A 22507-nucleotide genomic window follows, 5' to 3' on the forward strand; every position below is an offset into this window, starting at 1 on the left:
TATTTTTCCTCAAGAAAAGTTTGCGGAAAATGGGTCCAAATGTGCATTTACAATCAGATTTTGCAAACATATTGGCTGAAAAGCAATAGATTTTACAGGAAGTTCGCCAAGGGAAGTATGGACATATTCCACTTATTGACAGTATGCAACAGGAACGAGAAACACTACTTGAAATGTTGTGGGATATTATTTGAGCACACATAAAAAGCTGATTGCACAATGCGCAACACAAGAGAAAAACGCCCATTACAAATCCTATGCCAAGACAAATGCAAACAGTTTTAGCAACAATGCCAGATGATAATGTCTGTCTCTGATGTTGTGCCAATTTCCAGAGCACCAAAATTGTAAGTGGCAGCCCAGTAACCAAACTACCCCAATAGGAAAGCATGTAGGCTAGTCTTTAACATACCCCAATATGCACCGAGACAATAACGGGGTGGGTTTTGCAATGCCCGAGTAAGTAATACAACATAGCCAGGGCAGTTTCCGCAATGCCCCAGAACATAAAACAGCATAACCGTGCCAGTTTGCACAGGGCTGCAGTCTGTAAAACAACATAAACCTGATCAGTTTCCTAAATGTCCCAGCAGGCAACGTTCAAGGGCCAGACCACTTCCACAATATATAAAAGCATCATAGTCAGGCCAGTTATCACAAAGCAACAGTAAGTAAATCACCGCAATCAGTCAGTATCCACATTAACCAGAACTGACAGCACCATGGCCAGCACATCAATAGTCCAATAGCCACTACAATGGCCTAACTGCTCCAGCACATAAAGCAAGCACCATAGACACAAGGCCAGATTCCCGACTGGGCGGAATGACGTGGAATGATCGGCCACCTGTAAGAGCAAAAGGTTGCTTAACTAGGCCAGGTATGCTGCTGAACTTCATGGTTAAACACATCATATAGCAAACCCCACCTCACTAATATATTTAATCAACCTCTCCCCCCACCCATAAACCTCCCACCATGAACAACCCCCAACAAAGAACCCAAACATTCAGCGCCTCCCCCTTTCATTACATTCTTTGCCCTTCCATACCTGACCCTAGCCTTGCTCCCCTGTAATCCATCTGCCAACATCCCCCCGCGAGGGGCCCCACCCTTCCAGCCTAGTGCCCGGGCCCCATGCTTGTCTGCCATCCACGTAAACCCTGATCAAGAGGTTTTCCTGCCCACCCCCTTTGTAAATGTTATGCCATGTTCATTGGCTGTCGCCCCAGCAGCCTTGATCATCCTGTAACCCCTAGGCTGTTGCGCCAACAGTCAGCCCTGATTCTGTTAACAGCTACGCCTCACGGCCAACTTCTTTGGCAACCACTCCCGCATTTCTAACATATAAAACTCATTGCCACAAACGATAAATGGACCCCATCCTGCTGAAATAATGTAGACTCTTCCTTTGAAATGTCACTATGTTTAATCCTACCAATAATTTTGTTTTGGCCAAAAACGCTGCACCTCCCAATTTACTTTTTGCCTAACTTTCTCCACTGTGTTGTACATTGCTGCAGCTCACCAGTTTCTACTAGGAACAGTGCTGTCCAAACAATGCATGCCCCTGATTAAAACCTCCAGATAATTGTCAAGTCATTTCTTCCATCACTTTTATCACGCCCAAACCCGAAAGCAGTTACAACAAACAAATGATGGACGGAATGCTGACAATGCAGACATTCTCCCCCAGTCAAGAGATCTGGGTTAAATCCATCGTTCTTTTGCCCACTACGCCACCCCAGTTTAGACATGGCCATATGCAAATCAGTCTTGACCCTGTGCCTCATGGGAACAGTCCAGCCCGAACTGCCAAGCCATGTCTTCCCTGGACCGGAATCAAGCATCCTAGGACCGGTTTCTGGCTATCAGCCGTCATCAGCCAGGATAGCTTGACTCCAGTGGCGTAGTGAGCACGGGTCCCACGTCTGGGAATACCCATCCCACTTAGGGCGAAAAGCGTTACAACAAACAAATGATGGACGGAATGCTGACAATGCAGACATTCTCCCCCAGTCAAGAGATCTGGGTTAAATCCATCGTTCTTTTGCCCACTACGCCACCCCAGTTTAGACATGGCCATATGCAAATCAGTCTTGACCCTGTGCCTCATGGGAACAGTCCAGCCCGAACTGCCAAGCCATGTCTTCCCTGGACCGGAATCAAGCATCCTAGGACCGGTTTCTGGCTATCAGCCGTCATCAGCCAGGATAGCTTGACTCCAGTGGCGTAGTGAGCACGGGTCCCACGTCTGGGAATACCCATCCCACTTAGGGCGAAAAGCGTTACAACAAACAAATGATGGACGGAATGCTGACAATGCAGACATTCTCCCCCAGTCAAGAGATCTGGGTTAAATCCATCGTTCTTTTGCCCACTACGCCACCCCAGTTTAGACATGGCCATATGCAAATCAGTCTTGACCCTGTGCCTCATGGGAACAGTCCAGCCCGAACTGCCAAGCCATGTCTTCCCTGGACCGGAATCAAGCATCCTAGGACCGGTTTCTGGCTATCAGCCGTCATCAGCCAGGATAGCTTGACTCCAGTGGCGTAGTGAGCACGGGTCCAGATCTCTTGACTGGGGGAGAATGTCTGCATTGTCAGCATTCCGTCCATCATTTGTTTGTTGTAACCCGAAAGCAGAACAAAATCATTCTCACTTAAATGGATTACTAACAAATCTGGGCAAGTACTCAACCGACTCGCAAAATAAGGTTTGCGAGTCAGTATTAGGAAGGAGCGTGCCAAGGTCGTACCTTTCTAATAGCGAGTCGCAGGGGAATGTACTATTGTTACGCGACCGGAATGCGGTTGCAAATCAATCGCAGTTTACTACCTACTTCAGGTAGGCGGTAAGCTAGTTGCAAACAGAAAGGGATCCCCTTGGGACCCCTTCCCCTTTGTGACTGGCAGGGAAATCGTTTTTAAGAGCAGGCACTGGTCCCATGACCATTGCCTACTCTAAAATAAATGAAACAGAAACGTTTCCTTCTTTCTTTTTTTTTAAACACATCTTATTTTCCTTTAAGGAAAATGGACTGCGTAAAAAAAAAAGTTGCTTTATTTAAAAGCAAACACAGACATGGTGATCTGCTGTCCCCATCATCCACAATCCCTGCGTTATTGTCTATTCCCAATAGGTCGCAAATTGCGACCTGCCTCATAAATATTTATGAGGCAGGTCCATTGGGATCCCACTGAGAATCACTAATGTGTCTGAGACACAGTAGGACATTTCATTTTATGAGTCTCAAATTGCGAGTTGCAAAAATCGCAACATGAAATGGTCATACATGTGGCCCTTAATTCTTAAATCAGTCACCCTAAACCCCAAGTTTTTTCTAGAAGGTTTTGTTTGTGTTTGCTTCGCTGGCCACTGAGGGAATGAGTGTTCAATAATCCAAACTGAAAATATTGCCACACTTGGTCTGGCTACACAGCCTGGAAACAAAATGAAAGCATGCTAACAACCTTACCTTTTCCCTTTCACCTGCCTGATGTAACGTAAACAACATTCCGATAACCCCTTCCCAACCACATTATATCCTTTAAAGAAAGCATCAGTCTATTGGCTTCATGCGGCACTCCAATTATAAAATAATGGGTACCAAAAAACAGCACACTCTCACCCTGTTCCTCCAGAATCGTCCTCATAACCCCTAACATCTATAACACCAGTAAACTACTTCCATCTGATCAGTTTTGGATCCCTTCAAATATATCAACAAGTTATTCTCTTTTCACATCTTCAATAGCTATATCGTTTACCTTGCTTGTATCCAAGGGCTCAGAAACTCAAAATATTCCCAAAAATAACCACAGCTTGCACAACTTGAATAACAATATCTCAAAACTACAAAAACAAATGGCCTGTAACCCTTAACTAAAACAATCCTACAACTCATCGTTATGAGTTACCTTATTCTACCTGTTCTTTTTATTTTTATAGCCCAGCCTAGCAACATTCTCCTGCCTAGTTCTCCTGCTGCGTGTTGATACCCCCAGAAAAATCTTTCCACATAAACTAATACCTCATAGTTTGCTTACAATTATTGTGGCCAATATGCCCTTCTTATTGTTAGCCATAATGAAGCGCACCACGTCTACTCTCCTTTTTTCCATACGTCTTACGTTCTGGCCTCTGCGTTTTGCACAGCAAGCCACACTTCTTCCCAAGCCTGCCTATAAGCCATCCTAGTACTCTCAGCAAGTTAGTGCTCAACCAGCCCTAGTATTCTCAGTCTCCCAACTTCCATACCACCTCTGGTACCATGGTCTTCTGCGTGTCCGCTCTGGATGCCAAACCACAGAATATCTGCCATTGTGCAAGAGGAAAAGCATCTGTAATGGTTATTGTCTACTCCTGGCACATGCCTAGCTCTAAATACAATGTTGAACATCAAGCAGCTGGGCATGAAACGCTACAATAATTTTAGAAATATCCAGTGCTTTAAATGGGCCGGTACTCACCAGTACTGAGTACCGGCACTTTTTCATTTTCTCGCATAGAGTATCTGCACTTTTCTTTGAATAAGGAGAGTACCCGTACTCACCAGGGCCTGGCTTTGATGGAGGTGGCGCTCCGGTCATCAATCACCTCGTACCTCGGCAGCACCTTCCACTCTTAATCACAGTGGAAGTCTGGGCTGGGCTCGTACAAGCGAACAGCTGCTCTTGTCAGTGATCTGCATGTACTGCTCTGGAAGCCATCAGAGCAGAGGTGTGGCTGCAGGGAGGTTCGTTTAGCCTTTGTTTTTACACAGCAGGGGCAGAGAGGAGGCTATTAAACCTAATGGACGAGGGTCTGAGAGTCATTGATCAGGGCAACACAGTGCTACAATGACGGTTCTGTGGCAGAAAGCGTTATTTCTAAACTGCTGCCATTAGACTTTTTAACACAAATTCGCAAGTACATGCATCACAAGATAAGATGTTGAGCACTATGTAAAAGTCAAATACTTGATATTGTGCATCTACAAAACACATACACGCATTTTTTCAAGTTACAGATGCCTGTGGTGGGCCGAGAATGAAAAGTGTCTGATGAATTGCTAGCTTTTTTTGCAGCTAAGCATTTACTAATCATATGAAACAGGAAGCCAGTGACTTTCTCTTAAGTAAGTAAGATTGGGGCACCATAAGTCGCAATAAAGTGGATAACGCTGGTGGTTAATGCGCTTGCTAGAAAGATCTGTGTGCATTCTGATCTAAGGTTCAACTCACCATAACATTGCATGGAGGGTCATTTTGCCTGCTGGAAAGCATAGCATGCAACATGTAGCTCAGAGATTTTATTTTTTTATGTAGATAGCTCAGTTGGATAGTGTTTTTGTTGCATAGATCCTTGGCTTCCATGTAGGTCCCGAGTTAACATCCTTGGCATATATCTTAGTGAATTATGCCCCTGCAGCAAAGACCTGCAAGCAACAACAAGGCATATATATATATATATATAGAGACAACCTTACTGTTTTTTTCCTCAATCTTTTCATTTTTTAAGGTTGCTGAAAAAGGGGTTACTTTGGATAGTAATAAACACATATTATTAAGTGCTATGTAAATGGTTATTAGTGTAAAAAGCTAATGGACAGATATATCTGAAATTCTAACAATGCATGCACATTTCTTGCATAATAACCTTAGAATGGTAAATAATGTATCTCCGCCCCTTGTTCCGCTTTTAGCACCTCCCTTATGCCCGCCCCAAGCTCCACCCCCAGTCTATCCATCCTTTTAATGAGTTCCTGCACTTATTTTTGTCCATTTCAAGCACTGGTAATATCCTGTCCTTTGCTTTCCGACTGTTCACCAGTGTCATCACACTCTCATTGTCCATATTGAGAGTAACTTTTTTATTAGCTACTTCCTTACCCCACAAAGAAAGTGCCATTGACAAAGAAAAGAACTGCAAAAAGGCAATACTTCTCTCTTCTTCTGTCCATCTCTCAGGCAATCTCTCAGAACACCATCTCCCTTCCCGAAACAAACTGAAACCATCAGCACCAAGTGCATCAAAACATATTTGGCTGTACCAAGTGCAATCCATATCCAAAGACCACATTGCCATTCCATTAAATTTCTGTATGAACATTAACCACACTTCGAAGTCAGCCCGGACCGCAGATGATATTCTCACTCTGTTGTGTAGCAACTTTACTCCCTACATCGCAAAACATACACTCCTGCAAATGGATCGGCCCGCCCTCACCACTCTCTAAGCAAGGTTTAAATGTCTATGGAGCCTTTGAACCTGTCAACTGTAACTTTGTAGATGCACCCGCTTCCTTCAACAATTCGACCAGCTTTGGGGCAATCTAGTTTGCATATGCACCGTGTCCAGCTCAATGCTTCGGAAAACTAATGCTGTCTTTGGGCCTTCAGTTTTTTCAGGCTCCAGATGTACTCCCAGTTCCTGTGCTACCATTTGAAACTGCGTCAGTGCCATACCACAGGCACAAGTGCCCTCTGCACAAATGAACAAAAAATCATCGTGACAGAGAGTCACCAAGTCATGACCTGACTTAACCATGAAACACCAGTTCAGAAAAGTACAGAGTGCCCATACGCAACACTGTGTACACAAAATGAAGCCTTTGAACACCTCCAATGGTAATACAATAAGGTCCTGCAATGGCTAATAATCAATGGGGTCTGCAATTATTCCTTGCACTACCTCTTTGTGCAGTTTTTCCCTCACCACCTCTAGCATTTCTCTTGCTGATCTCAAGTTATCTGCAAACCTCCTTTGCCTAGGCCCTTGACAACCAAGACGAAAACCATCTTTAAACCCCCATTTTAACATAAATCCCTATTTGGGTAAAAGGACACTTAGAAATCCAATTTTTCAACATTAACTGCCGTAAAAGCCCTGTTGCCAGGTTGCTGTTGCACGCCTCTCCCTGTTCCCAAGGTACCTTGACCAAATCCTGATGCTTCTCCGAAGCATTGTAGAGCTTGGTGCTTTCCTCCACATCTTGCACCTTTGTGCATTCACCTACAAGGGTATCTGATGCAATTACCTGTTAAATTTCCCCACATGCTCCTGAATTAATCTCTTGGTCCAGCCCCACGAGCCCCACCTCCAAGGGTGGGCCTCCCAAGTAAGGGCCAAAACTGCACAACCAGACCACTCGCTATATCCGTTGAAGCCAAAGCTTGTTATCTATCTCACCTAATGGTTTGTCAGGTTTCACCCCCCAATCTGGCGTGAAATTCTTTATCATACTGCAACAATGCCATACCTCCAAAGTCGATGTGTTCCTACCTGATAGTGTCCATGCACTTAAAAATGGATACAGACCTATCTGGGAAATTTTTACAATAGACATTTATTAGAAAGGCAGATGTCCATTATGTTGCTGCATGTTGTTGACAAATGAATAAAGTTTTTTTTTTTAAAGATGTCCAAGTGTCAATGTAAGAGGGTACCATGGGCCTCTAGGCCAGTTCCCATGCCTCTTCCTTGGACCATTCTTTCAAATGATTCTCTCGATGCAGCAAATTGTACAAATCAAAAATTCCCCCTTGCCATTTTATTTCTTTTGTAGCAGCAGCCTGATGTGCACCCACAGGCATAGACACCTCCTTGTGTGCTAGTGTTTTAGGTTTCTCTGCATTTTCTTTACTCTTCACTTCTGTTTTTCCATCTTCAACCCCATGTTTTACCATTCAACTTATCTTTCTTACCATCACCTTCAGTTATCGTACCCTACATTATAGGAATATTGTCAGCATCCTTTTGTGTATTTTCACCCCACTACTCCTCTGATCCAACGTTTTTATACATTTCTTTGTCCAGAGTTGCAGCACCCACCTTATTTGTCCCCCTGCAACAACTTTTCCTCCACCTTTTCTTTACTGGTTTTAGAGTTTGAGAATTCACTAATTGTTTCATGCCATACGTCCCGCTTCCTGCACTCAACCCTTTGCGCCCTTTAACAACTTCTGACACCCCTTTACGCCACTTCTTTATATCAGTCATCTGCAATACATTAGACTTCTCTGACAGGTTAGAGCCCATCCCCCCACTGTTTCTTCTGTTCTGCTCCATGTACTTCTTTGTCGTGCCAGAATGGAATCACCTCTTCTTCCAATTCTTCTTCTTCCTCGGCATGGTAAACCTCAATGTTTTAACACAACCCACCATACCACCATCATTTGTACTCACACCAGAATACTCACCATCACCCTTACTGCCATCAGATGTCTGCCATTCAATTCTCCCAGCTCTGGAAGGTTGATCATTAAACTTCTCATCCCGGTCTCTCAGAAGGGTTCCACCAAACCTCTCTCTCCCTTTGGCCTGGTGTTCCTAGGGTAAACTAAGCCTGACCAGTTATAGCTCACATCCTCTAGCCTCTTTTGCCAGGTTTATCCCACCGTTGCCACTCTGGTCACCCCAACTTGAGAGACTTGTAGTCCTGTTCCCTGTTGCTATAAACACTCTTTCTCCCTCTCCCACTCTCTTCTTTGGCCGTAATCCATACCCATGTCCCAGGCTTCTCAACCCTGAGCTTCTGCTTGCCCTCTGTCAATTCTAAAATTCAAAAATAACAATTGATGGACAGAATGCAGAACAATGTCATACATTCACCCCAGTACAGAGATCTGGGCCTAAATCCATCGTTTTTTTGCTCACCATGCCATTCCAGTTTGAACCCAGCCATATGCAAATCAGTCTTGACCCTGTGCCCCATGGGAACAGTCCAGCCCGAACTGCCAAGCCAGGTCCTCCCTGGACTGGAAACAAGCATCCTAGGACCGGTTTCGGGCTTTCAGCCCTCGTCAGCCAGGATAGCTTGACTCCAGTGGCATGGAGAGCAAGGGACTCACGTCTGAGCATACCCTTCCCACTCGGGGTGACAAATGCAAAAATAACAATTGATGGACAGAATGCAGAACAATGTCATACATTCACCCCAGTACAGAGATCTGGGCCTAAATCCATCGTTTTTTTGCTCACCATGCCATTCCAGTTTGAACCCAGCCATATGCAAATCAGTCTTGACCCTGTGCCCCATGGGAACAGTCCAGCCCGAACTGCCAAGCCAGATCCTCCCTGGACTGGAAACAAGCATCCTAGGACCGGTTTCGGGCTTTCAGCCCTCGTCAGCCAGGATAGCTTGACTCCAGTGGCATGGAGAGCAAGGGACTCACGTCTGAGCATACCCTTCCCACTCGGGGGGACAAATGCAAAAATAACAATTGATGGACAGAATGCAGAACAATGTCATACATTCACCCCAGTACAGAGATCTGGGCCTAAATCCATCGTTTTTTTGCTCACCATGCCATTCCAGTTTGAACCCAGCCATATGCAAATCAGTCTTGACCCTGTGCCCCATGGGAACAGTCCAGCCCGAACTGCCAAGCCAGGTCCTCCCTGGACTGGAAACAAGCATCCTAGGACCGGTTCCGGGCTTTCAGCCCTCGTCAGCCAGGATAGCTTGACTCCAGTGGCACGGAGAGCAAGGGACTCACGTCTGAGCATACCCTTCCCACTCGGGGTGACAAATGCAATTCTGCACCTGTAATGAAATCTGACCCATTCCAGGGAAGCTTATCTCTTTGCCTCAAAGTAGAAACCCATTGTGTCAAAGCATTATGTTTTTTAGTTGATCTGCCTTTCTTACTACCAATACGTTCAACCACTGTATCTGCCTCAGTTTCAAATAAATCTATTCTTTCCTCCAGCCTCTTATGAGTGCAACCCCCAACTCAGTTAGCAGGATGTCCTCCATTTCAGCCTGGCTGCTTGCTCCCCATCGCTAGCACCCTGGGATTAGCTGCCGACACAACAGCCTCACCACGTTTCCCAAAGGCAGGGCTGGCCGCATGCCTTCTCCTAGCAGCAGAGTTACGCGCTCTTCCACCCCTCGTACCTGATGCTGCCTTCACTACGCACCCTAGGACAGGTAAGACAGGACTTAACTCAGACTCCTGTCATAAATTACACAGCCTGGATTGGATAGTTGGTCCACATAGGGGCAATTATGATTGACTCGATTACCCTTTATCAATGAGATCACATTTATGGTGTATAATAAATGTAACGGACAGGCTTCTCTGCAAAGATTATGACATATGTGAGAGATCTATTTCCTCCTTCCTTTCTCTGTTGGAATTCTAATCACTGGCCCTCTTTTTCAGCACCTTTTTCTCTCATTTGAAAATAATGTATTAATGCTATTGGTTTTCACATAAACATTTATGCATTTACCGTGTGTCACTATTGAATAAAAAGAAAAGAAAAGAAAGAAGAAAAGAATTAACTAACACAAAAAAATCATCTAAAAGTTCAGCAACACTTGACTGTCTGAGTTTATTATATACAACTTAAACCTTGATATAATTATTTCCTTACACACATACCTTCCATGTACTTATGTATCTATGTATTTATTACATTACTCCTACGGTAAACAAAAACATATTTTGACCCTCTCCAATACACTCTCCTATATCTCACCCTATACCTCTCTTGATATATCCTCTACCTCCACTCTCTGACTCATCCCAAACCTCATTCTACTACTATGATCTCTAAAATAACATCTTCTAGGTTCTTCCCTCCTCTATCCCTCCTTGCATCACTTCAAACCTAATTTTACTATTTAGATCTCCAAAACAACCCTTTCTAAACCCTTCTATCATGTATCCCTCCTTACACTCATTCGAGACCTCATTTTTCTCCTCAATTTACTTCTAGAGACTCTTTCCCCCGCCATCTCTCCTTTACTCGTCCTAAACCCCCCACTACTACTATGATCTCCAAATAGATACTTTCTAGACCCTTCCCTCTTCTATCCCCCCATTATCATTTGTAATCCAACATGTCCACCGCTCAATTAATTCATATTTCCCTATACAAACTCACCACGAATACTTTTTGGGTTCCGGAATAGCGTGGTACTCGCCAAAAAACGCTTCAACACCGCGTATGGGGTAGTAAGCGCTATATAAATTCAATTATAATTTCTTTCTTTGCAGTTATTCCACATTTTGTTCTACACTTAGACTTGTTGTCTCTCTATTCTGCCTTGTCAGGTCAACTCATGCTTGCAACAATACACCATTCTTAATTAATTCATCCAGAGATGTGTTGCACAATCTTTCAAGGCCTCCCTCACAGTAGCCTATTGGCTTCTACAGCATATATTACCCCAACAAACTCACCCTATGCCTGAACCTGACCAGGAGAAACCGTCAACCACGAGAAATCAGCAGCTAAGCTACCTGGCAGGACCGCAGCGCACCTAGCAATGTGTATATGGCATGCTGGGTGTCCTTAACTGTCAACTAACCAAACCCCTCAAGCCCAAACTGACAAATATATCTAACTCGCTGCTGTGGCCTGCGGCATCCATCCAGAGCACCCCAGGGGTGGATGTCCTACATGCTGCCACCCCCAAGAGCATCATTGTGTCAAGAAGTAAATCACCACCATGCCCTCCCTCACACTTCTCACAGGTGGTGAGGGAGCCCTATGGGACCATGTTCTACTCTAACTGCAAACTATTTGAAGTGGAGATAGGGCTTGGAGCAGCGAGTCCATCTATGCAAACCCACTACACACTGACATTAGTAAACTTTGCCGTTGAGCTGATGGCAGTCTCGCAGTCTAGGATGTGTACCATGGTCTGCAGCACGGTCTGCAGCACATGTGCGCCACTGCACATGCGCTGAGCAGGCTACTCAGCATATAAGAGTGCAGCCATATTGTGTCGCTGAGCGGTTTCACCACTTTGCTAGGAGTTTTAGCTGTTTTTGAAGCAGAAAGAGAACAGCTCTGTTTTCAAAGCTTTGATGATCGACCTAGGTGATTGCTAACTAAGAATGCTGTGAAGGTGTGCTAGGTCAGGCAGGCATTTCAGGCCTGCTCAATCAGTTACCTCAGAGTAGGTCTGTTTCTGACCTCTAAACTCCCCCTGTGCACTTGGGTTCGACCTCCTTGAGGCTCATGTTTCAGGAAGCCGATGAGTGTTCTGGGGGTATGAAGAGTGCTCTGTCGTGGGTGCCTGCTCTGGATTGCCCCCTGCAGAGCAATTGAATCAGAAATGTGAGAACTCCCACGAGAAACCAACAACTACAGAGCAGGCACAGAATCAGCCCTTCTGTCTCAGGTGTACACCATATTTTAGAGACTCAATCCAGCTCTACTTTCAATCCTCCCACAGAAGGTTGGTCTGACTTCCAAGACATCACACCATGGCTCAGAAAGATATAAAGATCTTTCTGTGTGATTTACTTATAAAGGAATTGCCCTGGAATTCAATTTGAATCAGCCCACATCTCCGCTAATCCAGGCAGAAATCTTCCCACATTCCCACAACTTTCTAGCCACAAAAATATACCATGTATTTATATGGTTTTTATACTTCCTATGTGTTGTGAATTATGATTTTCTCCAAAGCATGCCTGTGGGAAGAGGAGAAATATACAATACCCCAACTTAACATGGTTTCTGTTCCAAAATGCTTGTGTGACTTCAGTCTCAGGGTATTAAGGTAGCTCAGTGGCTTGGCTGCCTCCTGCAGATATCTCTGGGTGACATACAGAAAACAGGTTTGAATTCTAACCGGGCTAACTTAAGTTTACATCTGAGTTTATTAGAATGAGCACCCTTTAGTTGAATAATATCACATATCATTTAAGTGTGAAGAATTAATTTAATTTCTGATGTATGATGTGTATGTAAGCATTACTTTTTGTTGTACATCAAGGTATTGTTTAAATGTCACTCGTCCAATTAGCATTGTACTAAAGGCTGTGTCTGTGTCGTGTGTACCAAACATTTAGGTCCTATTTTGAAAAGATGTGTTTTCTAACTTCATAGGAAGATACACCCTCTTACCGCAACAGGACCAACCGGTTTTTAAAAGGATTACAGGATTACATCCCATTCAGGTATGATGTTGCTTTCTGTGTGCACTTTGCAGAATGTTCAGAGAAAAAGCTTAAGACACCTGCTGCATGGAACATGTGCCTGAGGCATTACTATAATGTCCCTCAACAATGGCCAATGTGCATCCAGGTGTGTACACAGTGGCATGTTGGATCTTGGCGGGGCTGACATAGCACTCGTGTAATCCAGTTTGAGCATCTACACCCATATTCAGGCCTTCAACCTTTTCCAAACAGTATTCACCTCCACCTGCCTTTTGGAATTTCCAAAGAAAATAAGAGACTTTAACTGGGTTATTGTAATTTGTTTGTATATATATATAAAGGAATCTTGATTGACATATTGGGAGAGGAAAAGTACTGACTTTTGGGAACTTTCTCTGTCCTCTCTCGATAGCTACATCAGACAGCCAATGAGATCCCTCCATACAGATATTTAAACATCACCCTGCTAAAATCCTCACTTTTGGACTATCCAGCTGAAAACCGGCATTGATAAAGGCATCCGCCGAAACGCGTCTGCCAGGAGCTGTTACATGAGGACAACGCGTTTGTTTTTTAAGTGTGAATGGAGGCATTAAAACTTATTGCAGAGCATCTCCAGCATGTGTCTGACCCGTTTTTTATGGTAAAAGCGGGACTGGTGTTGTACATATGACGGAAGTCGGCTCCGCGTTCAGATACGCATCTTGATCTGGAGCTCCACGCGTTACCGACAAACTTTGTGGTTGAGTGCACGGACTGCACAGCGTGGCGCCCCCCCAGCCTGGATTGTGTTGTAGGCACTGGGGAAAGAGCAGCAGCTGGTCTGCTGATAGAGATGCTCAGCAGTGACGAAGTCCGCCATCGACCACGCCAGAGTAAAGGAACGAGCAGAACAAAGGCTGACTATGTCAGGGCACAATTGTATGCACGGGCGGGTTATCATACCGCGCTCGCAATTTTGGACTTGCTTATGCCTTTTGGCGACAAGATCGTCGCACTGGGCATTTTGAGAGGAATCTTGATTGACATATTGGGAGAGGAAATGTACTGACTTTTGGGAACTTTCTCTGTCCTCTCTCGATAGCTACCTCAGACAGCCAATGAGATCCCTCCATACAGATATTTAAACATCACCCCGCTAAAATCCTCACTTTTGGACTCTCCAGCTGAAAACCGGCATTGATAAAGGCATCCGCCGAAACGCGTCTGCCAGGAGCTGTTACATGAGGACAACGCGTTTGTTTCTTAAGTGTGAATGGAGGCATTAAAACTTATTGCACAGCATCTTCAGTATGTGTCTGACCCGTTTTTTATGGTAAAAGCGGGACTGGTGTTATATATATATATATATATATATATATATATATATATATATATATATATATATATATAGTAAAGCTTTATTCGACTGCATTTTTTAACAATCATAAAAGCTTGAAACATTCATAAAAATACATACAATTCGTAATATTACACGTAGAAAAATAACAAAAGTATAGAATTCAATATAAAAGTTAAAAGCAACAATGATAGGAATCAATCTAAAAAATGGCAATGGCCCATTCCATAATAATTCATCGTGGTTATAATTCATAACATATCATACTTTTTCTAAAATGCAGTATTTTCTTCAAGAACATTGCCATGCGCCAAGCTACATGTTCATTCTCCAAGGACTGAAGTCTGACCAAGGCCGTGCGGCATTGCCTTAGCCCCAGTTGGTTTAAAAGTGGAAGAATATATATACATATTTATATTCACTGAAAAAACCATAGGTTTCACACATGTTATAGTTAGCGGAAATTTTACTGATAAAAAACCAGTGAAATTCCCCCGTTATAGTTAGTGCAGGCAACTATAACTCACGCGACCGCAATCCTCTGCTGATGCTAATACTGTATTTAGACACTTATTTGCCCATGTCTTCTTCCATACATTTTTAGCTATACATATATTACAAATATTTTTTTTTCATAAAGACACATATGTCATCAGCAGAAGATTGCGGTCGCGTGAGTTATAGTTGCCTGCACTAACTATAACGGGGGAATTTCACTGGTTTTTTATCAGTAAAATTTCCGCTAACTATAACATGTGTGAAACCTATGGTTTTTTCAGTGAATTTGCAAGGTTTTTTAAATGCTAATTCCTAACTATAACGTGTGTGAAACCTATGGTTTTTTCAGTGAATTTGTACGTTTTTTTAAATGCTAAGTTACTTTACGCCATTCGTGGCGTGCGCGCCCACTTAACGCAGTTCGTTCCGTGCGCGCACGGTGCGCTTCGCGCACCGTGCGCGCACAGTAATCACGCGGTGCTTACTGTGCTTACGGTGCTTATAAGCCATGCACAAATGGTGCCCTTCGGGCACCATTTGCACACGGGGTGGAGAGAGTGTGGATAATTTTTTCTTTGATTATTTTTGTTAAAAATATTGTGGTTTTTCGCACCACTGATAAGCCCTGCGCATTTGGTGGTCTGTGGCCACCAAAAGCACAGGGGGTGGGGAGAGTGTGGATAGTGTTTTTTTTTTTTACATTTTTAACCGTACGCGTACGGTAAGCGTAATCGGCGAAATTAGCGGAAAAAAAAAATGGCTTTTTTGGCCTTGGGGGGTCTTGGGGGACTCCCTCATCATGGCTATGTGTGTGTGAGCTGTGAAAACAGCTCCTTTACATGTGTATTGGTTTTAGTTAACAACCTAACTCTCAGTGCGAGAGAGAAAATGGAGTCCGCCGCTTCCTGGTTTCGGCCGATTCGAATGTTTACTAAGATCTAAGAGCCAATCAGAATCGCGCTCGCGCACGCCACCGTACGCGTACGGTAAGCTTACGGTAAGCGTACCGTAAGCTGGCTCAGATATATATATTGATTTAAAGGCTATTTTCTCAGAATCTACTTAACAGATTTACACCAAACCTACAAAAGGCACTTCCTTGACCTGAGGACTACCTCTCTGCCAAATTTCAAGTAATTCTGTTCAGCCGTTCGGGCTGTAGCCCTGTCTAAAGGTCCTATGGAAAAATGCATGGGAAAAATGCGTTTTGGGACCCCCCTTTTATCTCAGCCCCCGCTTGACGAATCCTCCCGAGACTTTCAGGGTAGGAGCGGAGCGTAGCGCCCCACCTATTTTGAGAAATTCGCGAGGATTCGTCGACCGGCGCCAAAGTTATTCAAAATAGAATGTTGCGGATTTCCTATGGAAAAGGGGTCCTAACTATAACTACCTACTGGCGACCGCCAGTAGGTAATATATTTATATATATATGTATATATATATATATATATATAAGTATATATATGTGTGTATATATATTATAGAGAGAGAGAGACAGTGTTGGATGTACAGACACAGAAAACGGAAGATACCAGATTACCGTTCTGGATATTGTGATGAAGGGCAAGACACACTCACCCCAAGAAATTGAGGTTGTGAATTTTACGTCTTTGGTCCTGTTAACCTGCACAGTTTACAAACGTTGATTATAGTAAACAAACACATTTTATTAATGTTTCACCTTCCTCCTCAAAGAAACAAATCAACCTACCCTCATTGACCATATAGCCTCGTACCCGACATGAAGTCCGCGCCTTGGGGCTCAGTGCATAAAAAAAGCCTCCAACCTTCCATTTTTTTTGTTAACATCTGGTCCTGACACCAAAACCACTTAAGTGCAGGGCTGCCGTCCGTCTTGTCATCATTCCCTTTTAACCAATAAACTTTAAACTAACAACGCATTAGATCGGTTGATATTTAGGGTAACCAGAAAAATCCTTCACAGATGGTGTTTTTCTCCCCATGCCCCCTTATTTCCGTGTGTCCCTTCTTGACTAGAGCTGGTTTCCCAAAAAGGCAACTGCAACACCACTATAGTATTTAAAGAAAAGGAGGAAGAGAGAAGCTGAAATCCATTCGGCTTCCAAACGAGAATAAATATTCAAAAGTGAATGTATCACTTGTACCTGTGTAACCAGGGTCAGGTATGTTAGCCGTCTTTGAAACCCTCATTCACGTACATAGGTAGTCGGGCGGTATATCTTGGTTGTCCGCCTAATTTTTAACGTGACAGCATCATTGTCATTTTTTTTGGTATGCTGTCCTCCACACGGAGGTAGACCAACTGGTAGTACAGTAGTGATCAGTGATAAATAGTGCTAAGGTGAGGTGAGTTAAAATTGCCTACATCTCCAAACTCCCCAAAATTTTAATCAGTTGGAGACGTGGAAAAGAAAAATCAAGGTGGTACGTATGAAGATAAAGTTACTGATCTAAGGCACTTGTTTGTCCATGTGAGTGGTCGACATGTTTCAGCCCCATATATGCCCAGCCGGGTCGGGGGGATTTCTTCAGGACCTGTGGTTATGTGAGGTTGCTAAATTGGCAGCCTTGAAAGGTAGGTCATTGACTTACCACTCTTCTATAGTCATTATCGGTCATTAGTACCTATAACGGTTGAGAAAGAGAGGAGAGAGAAATCATGGTAAAACAATGTTTGCATTATACACTTTGGTGACACTAATGATCAGAAACCTATCTCAGTGACGCTTACTGTAGAGTTAAAAGAAATAGCTAGTTGTGTGGTAAAAGTAATCGCACCAGATTCTATGAGGTGCTTTTTTGGCAGAAGATACTCTCGGATTAATAAACAATGTAAAATGGCAAGTCTCTTTTGTTGTAGATACATGCTCGCTGCGCAGGATGTCGGAGAGGTAACACCCGTCTACTCATGTGCGCTATGTGAGGCCACATTTAGGTTCCCACACACATTAGTATAGTAGCAATAGCGCGAGTGGCTGAGAGGAGTGCGCTCCAATATGTTATTATCACAGCGTAAGAGGAAATCAGGGCGCACCTCACTTGTGTCTATGTCCGTGATCATATGGAGGCATGGCGTGTGGTGGTGTAATTATGCGCATGTTGTTATCGTTTACCTCGACGGAAATTAATGGAGAACCATGAAGAATCGTATGGGTCAAAGCCACGAGTAAAAATGTGACTGTAGCGTGCAAGTGCGGTAAATATCTTTTGGTTCCTTATTGCGGGCTTCCTCTGGGGACCGGCGGGTTTAATAACCTGCTTAGGGACAAACAACAAATAGAAGAAGGATTGAAAGTTACAATATGTTCTAAAGATGCCCTTGTGTGTCTAGCAGCTCTGCTGTCAGGTGCTTAAGGATACCTGACGGTGCTGGTTTCTGTGACTTGTGCTTACTCTGAGAACGGTGCCCCGGGTGGCGTGGGCCCGTAAAGAGCCTCTATTATCTATTCTCTCTGATTAGTGGAGATAGTAGATAGACTTGGCTCTGAGCGTCATCTCAATTTGTGGTATGCATCAAATGTGGTCAATTATTGTCTAAGTGATTGTAATACTTCTGACACAGGTATTCTGGCAATGCCAATTTTCAAACTAATTATTTTGTAAGAAAAGTGAAAGTAAAAATAAAAGTAAAATGCAAAACACATCCGCTCTCTGTAGTGGAGATAGTAGAGAGACTTGACTCTGAGTGTTATCCTAATTTGTGGTATATTGTATTCTGGATATTCAATTGCTGTCTGTTTGATTGTAATACTAATGACACAGATATTCTAGCAATACCGATTGGTAAGAAGGATAGAATGCTGCACAATTGCAGAAAACAAATATTTTGCATCTTAGCCCAGTGTGATTTCTTAGGGCTATATTATCAGTGTATGTTAAGAAGTTTGAGGGGTGGTAGAAATTTGTATAATTATTGCGGTTAGCACCTGCTCATTGCTGCAGCAATGTCTAGGAAGAATATGTTCAACTGAGTGTGGAGGGCGTCTTGTGTACTGAATGTCTATCGTTGTTAGATGGAGAGTGGCAGAATAGGGGGTGTGCCCACCCCAGGGAAGGGACCCATTGGTCTCTGCCCTTTACCTACCTGTAACGCCCCTAAATGTTGTATTTAGGGGGCACCCTGAACCTTCCCTCCTCAGATCCAGCCTACCGACAAGAAGAAAAGAAGAAGGATGAAGAGCCGTGCAGAGCTAACAAGAGGATGATGCCCACTGACTTGGCCCCAGCCTTACAGACCTGTCTCCCCTCGATCCTGCTCCTGCAAAATCCCGGCATGTCCAGCAGCGAGCAACCTCACAAACCCCGGAGGACCTGCCTGCCTTCACTTCCCAGACTGTTTCTCCCTTGAACACCGGACGTGTTTAAACTGCAGCTTCTGGTGCCAGCCAGAGACCGCGAATCCAGCCCACTCTGCACCCGCCGAACCTGGCCCAAGCTCAAGTGGAAGAACACCACGAGGAGGTCACCCCGGCGATCCTGACCCAAGATCCGGCGACCCCTGACCTGCCTCAAGCCTCCAAACAACGCCTGCAGCCTCAATCCAGAGGACCTCCCTACCGCGACCAGAGCGGGTAAGAACATCCGACCTCCAAAGGCACCCCTGCCCCCGACGCCCCACGGCCTTGAGTGCCCAAACCAATGGTGCCTAACCAACCCACGACATCCCAAATTACCCCTCGAAGTGGTAGTCGCACCCAGAAGATCCTCATCCCCAAGCCTGCAGTGTTTCTTTGTCCCGGAGTTTCTCCATTGAAAACAATAGGGCAGCCGACCTCAAAACAGCACCCTGAACCCGGCCGCCCTAGTGCCGCTGAGGGTGCACCTTTGGTGCTACTTTGGTCCCCAACTTGCGCTGAGCTTAACCCTAGGAGCTTTGCTCCCACAACCCAGTGGCCTGCTTGCCAGCAACCACCAACCGGAGGCCCCCTATGCCCCATTGGATAACATTGGGCCTCAACACTCTACACCCGGCCGCCCTAGTGCCGCTGAGGGTGCTACAACAGTGCATCACTGACCCTGGGAGACCCCTGAGTCTAACCCCAGAACCTTAACTCCCACAGTCGATTACTTACCTGTGAACCATTAACCTGTTTTCCTTCCATAGGATAACATTGACACTTTTTCTCCAAAACGTTTTTGTGTGGAGTTTTGAAACCTAAAACTATTCTTTAAAAATCGCACAAATACCCAAAACATGTTTACGCACCAGTTTGCAGGATATGTCCCAGTGCTGAATCTAAGTATCCAGCACTGATTTAGAAAAGTAACGTGAAAAGTAACTTACCTGCAATTTACTGTAAAAGCCTATTAATTTCAATGTACTGCTCCAAAAAGTTTTTAAGTGTGGCGTTTTGAAATCTGAAAATATTCTTTAAAAATCATGCGAATAACCAAAATGTAATTTCTTACCTGTTTCCAGGAAATGCCCCAGTGCTGAATCTATGTATCTAGCACTGAGTTAGAAAAATAACGTAAAAAGTTACTTACTGCAATTCTTTGTAGAAGCCCATTCATTTCAATGTACTGCTCCAAAAAGTTTTTAAGTGTGGAGTTTTGAAAACTGAAAATATTCTTTAAAAATCATGCGAATAACCAAAACTTAATTACTTACTTGTTTCTAGGAAATGTCCCAGTGCTGAATCTAGGTATCCAGCACTGAGTTAGAAAAGTAACGTAAAAAGTAACTTACCTGCAATTTGCTGAAAAAGCCTATTCGTTTCAATGTACTGTATTTGCTAAGTGTTGCATACTACTGCTCCCCTGTAAATCAAACAAAGTACAATTTCTATTGCATTTCAAACTGTTCTATATCCAGTAACTTATTACTGAAAAGTATGTAATGCTTACCTATACCAGGCTTGCTTGGTTCTAAAAATAAACAACAGTATATTTTTATACAAACATAATTGGCCTAGAGTTCAGTTCTTGAGTGTGTGAATTCATTTGCTGACTGAGTGGGTACATCAAATGCTTAACACTGTCCTCTGATACTGCCTTACTGCTCGACCAAGCTACCCCTTTAGAGAGTAAGGTTCCATCTAACTTTAACCTCTGGCTACCTCTGGAGACTCTTGTACTCTATGCACACTGTACCTCACTTTGGTGCAGTATATATAGAGCCAGTTTCTTACATACACCCACTCTCTCATTTATCCCAAACCCCATACCACTACTATGTTCCCCAAAATAACCCTTTCTTGACTTTCTCCTACTCTACCCATCATTGCATCATCTGACACTTTTTTTAGTATACCAATCACCCACAACAAACCTTTCTTAACTCTTCCCTATGACTCCTCCCCTCCAAAAACCCTTTTTATTCATCCAAAAGCCTCCTCCTCCTCCTATGACCTAAAAAAAGAAATCCTTCACTCTTCTATCCCTCCACTATCCTTTTCAATCAAAATAACAGACTAACATGTTCACTTCTCTAATTTCATATTCCACTCTACTAATTCACCACTAATCCTTTATGGATTCCAGAATAGCGTGCTACTCGCCAACAAAGTGTTTTAACACCTCATCAGGGTTACAAGCGCTATATAAATGAAAACCTTTCTGCGTTTTTTTACCCGTCCCCAACCCTTCTCAATCCAAATAACTGACTAACATATCCATCACTCAAATTACTTCATATTTCACTATACTAATTTTCAACAGTAATCCTTTATGGGTTCCGGTATAGCCTGCTACTCGCCAGAAAAACGCTTCATTACCCCATCAGGGGTAACAGGCGCTATATGAATGCAAACCTTTCTTTCCCTTCTATCCCTCCGCTATCCTTCTCACTCCAAATAACTGATTAATATCCACCACTCTAATTACTTTCATACTTTCACCATACTAATTCACCACTAATCCTTTATGGGCTTCCGGAGTAGCGTGCTACTCGCCAAAAAGAGCACTTCAACACCCCGTCAGGGGTAAGAAGCGCTATATAAATACAAACCTTTTTTCCTCTTCTATCCTTCCTTCCAAATCCAAATAACTGACTAACATATCCACCACTTAAAATTTACTTGCATGTTTCACTATACTAATTCAACACTAATCCTCTATGGGTCCAGGAGTAGCGTGCTACTCGCCAAAAAGCGCTCTGATGCCTCGTCAGGGGTAGTAAGCGCTATACAAATGCAATTACAATACAATTACAATATCATAGGAGAGGACATCTTATCGCCGTTTGCGATGTTTAAGAGGGTAATATATAAACTGAGTGCATGAGGCATTGGAAGGTGCTCCTGTTTATTGCACTTGTTGTTACTGCGAGATGGCTCTTCTGACTCTAAAAGATTAGTCTTCTGGTCTTATGATAGGCTATGCCATGAAATATTGTCATTCAATCCTGTTACATTTGTTTTTAGGCGATGTACCCATCGTTGTTCTTTTTCGAAGAGGATCCTTTCGGCATTATGATCCTTTGTTGGTAATGTCTCAAGGACTACCCAATTTTATTCTTAAACTGTGTGGTTGAACTCTATGTAATGATTGCTCATTTTTGTTGTTGGTCTTTTGTATTTTACATTGCTCCTGTGCTCGTAGATTCTTTGTTTGATCTTGCGGCAGGTCATTCCAATATATTTCAGACTGCAGGGGCAGGTGATCATATAGATCACATGTGTTGAATTGCAGTTGGTATGGTGTTGTATTGTCCATGTTAGTTCTGGGGTGAGATTTAGAACTTTTGTAACTGTGGTCAGTTTACATACTGAACATGAGCCACAAGGACAGTGTCCAGTTATGGGGGTCATGTTCCAAGATGTGGTGATTGTCTCTCTCTTTGCCTTTGGTGCAG

Source organism: Triturus cristatus, chromosome 1_2 (assembly GCF_964204655.1).
Source record: "Triturus cristatus chromosome 1_2, aTriCri1.1, whole genome shotgun sequence".
Taxonomy (NCBI): domain Eukaryota; kingdom Metazoa; phylum Chordata; class Amphibia; order Caudata; family Salamandridae; genus Triturus; species Triturus cristatus.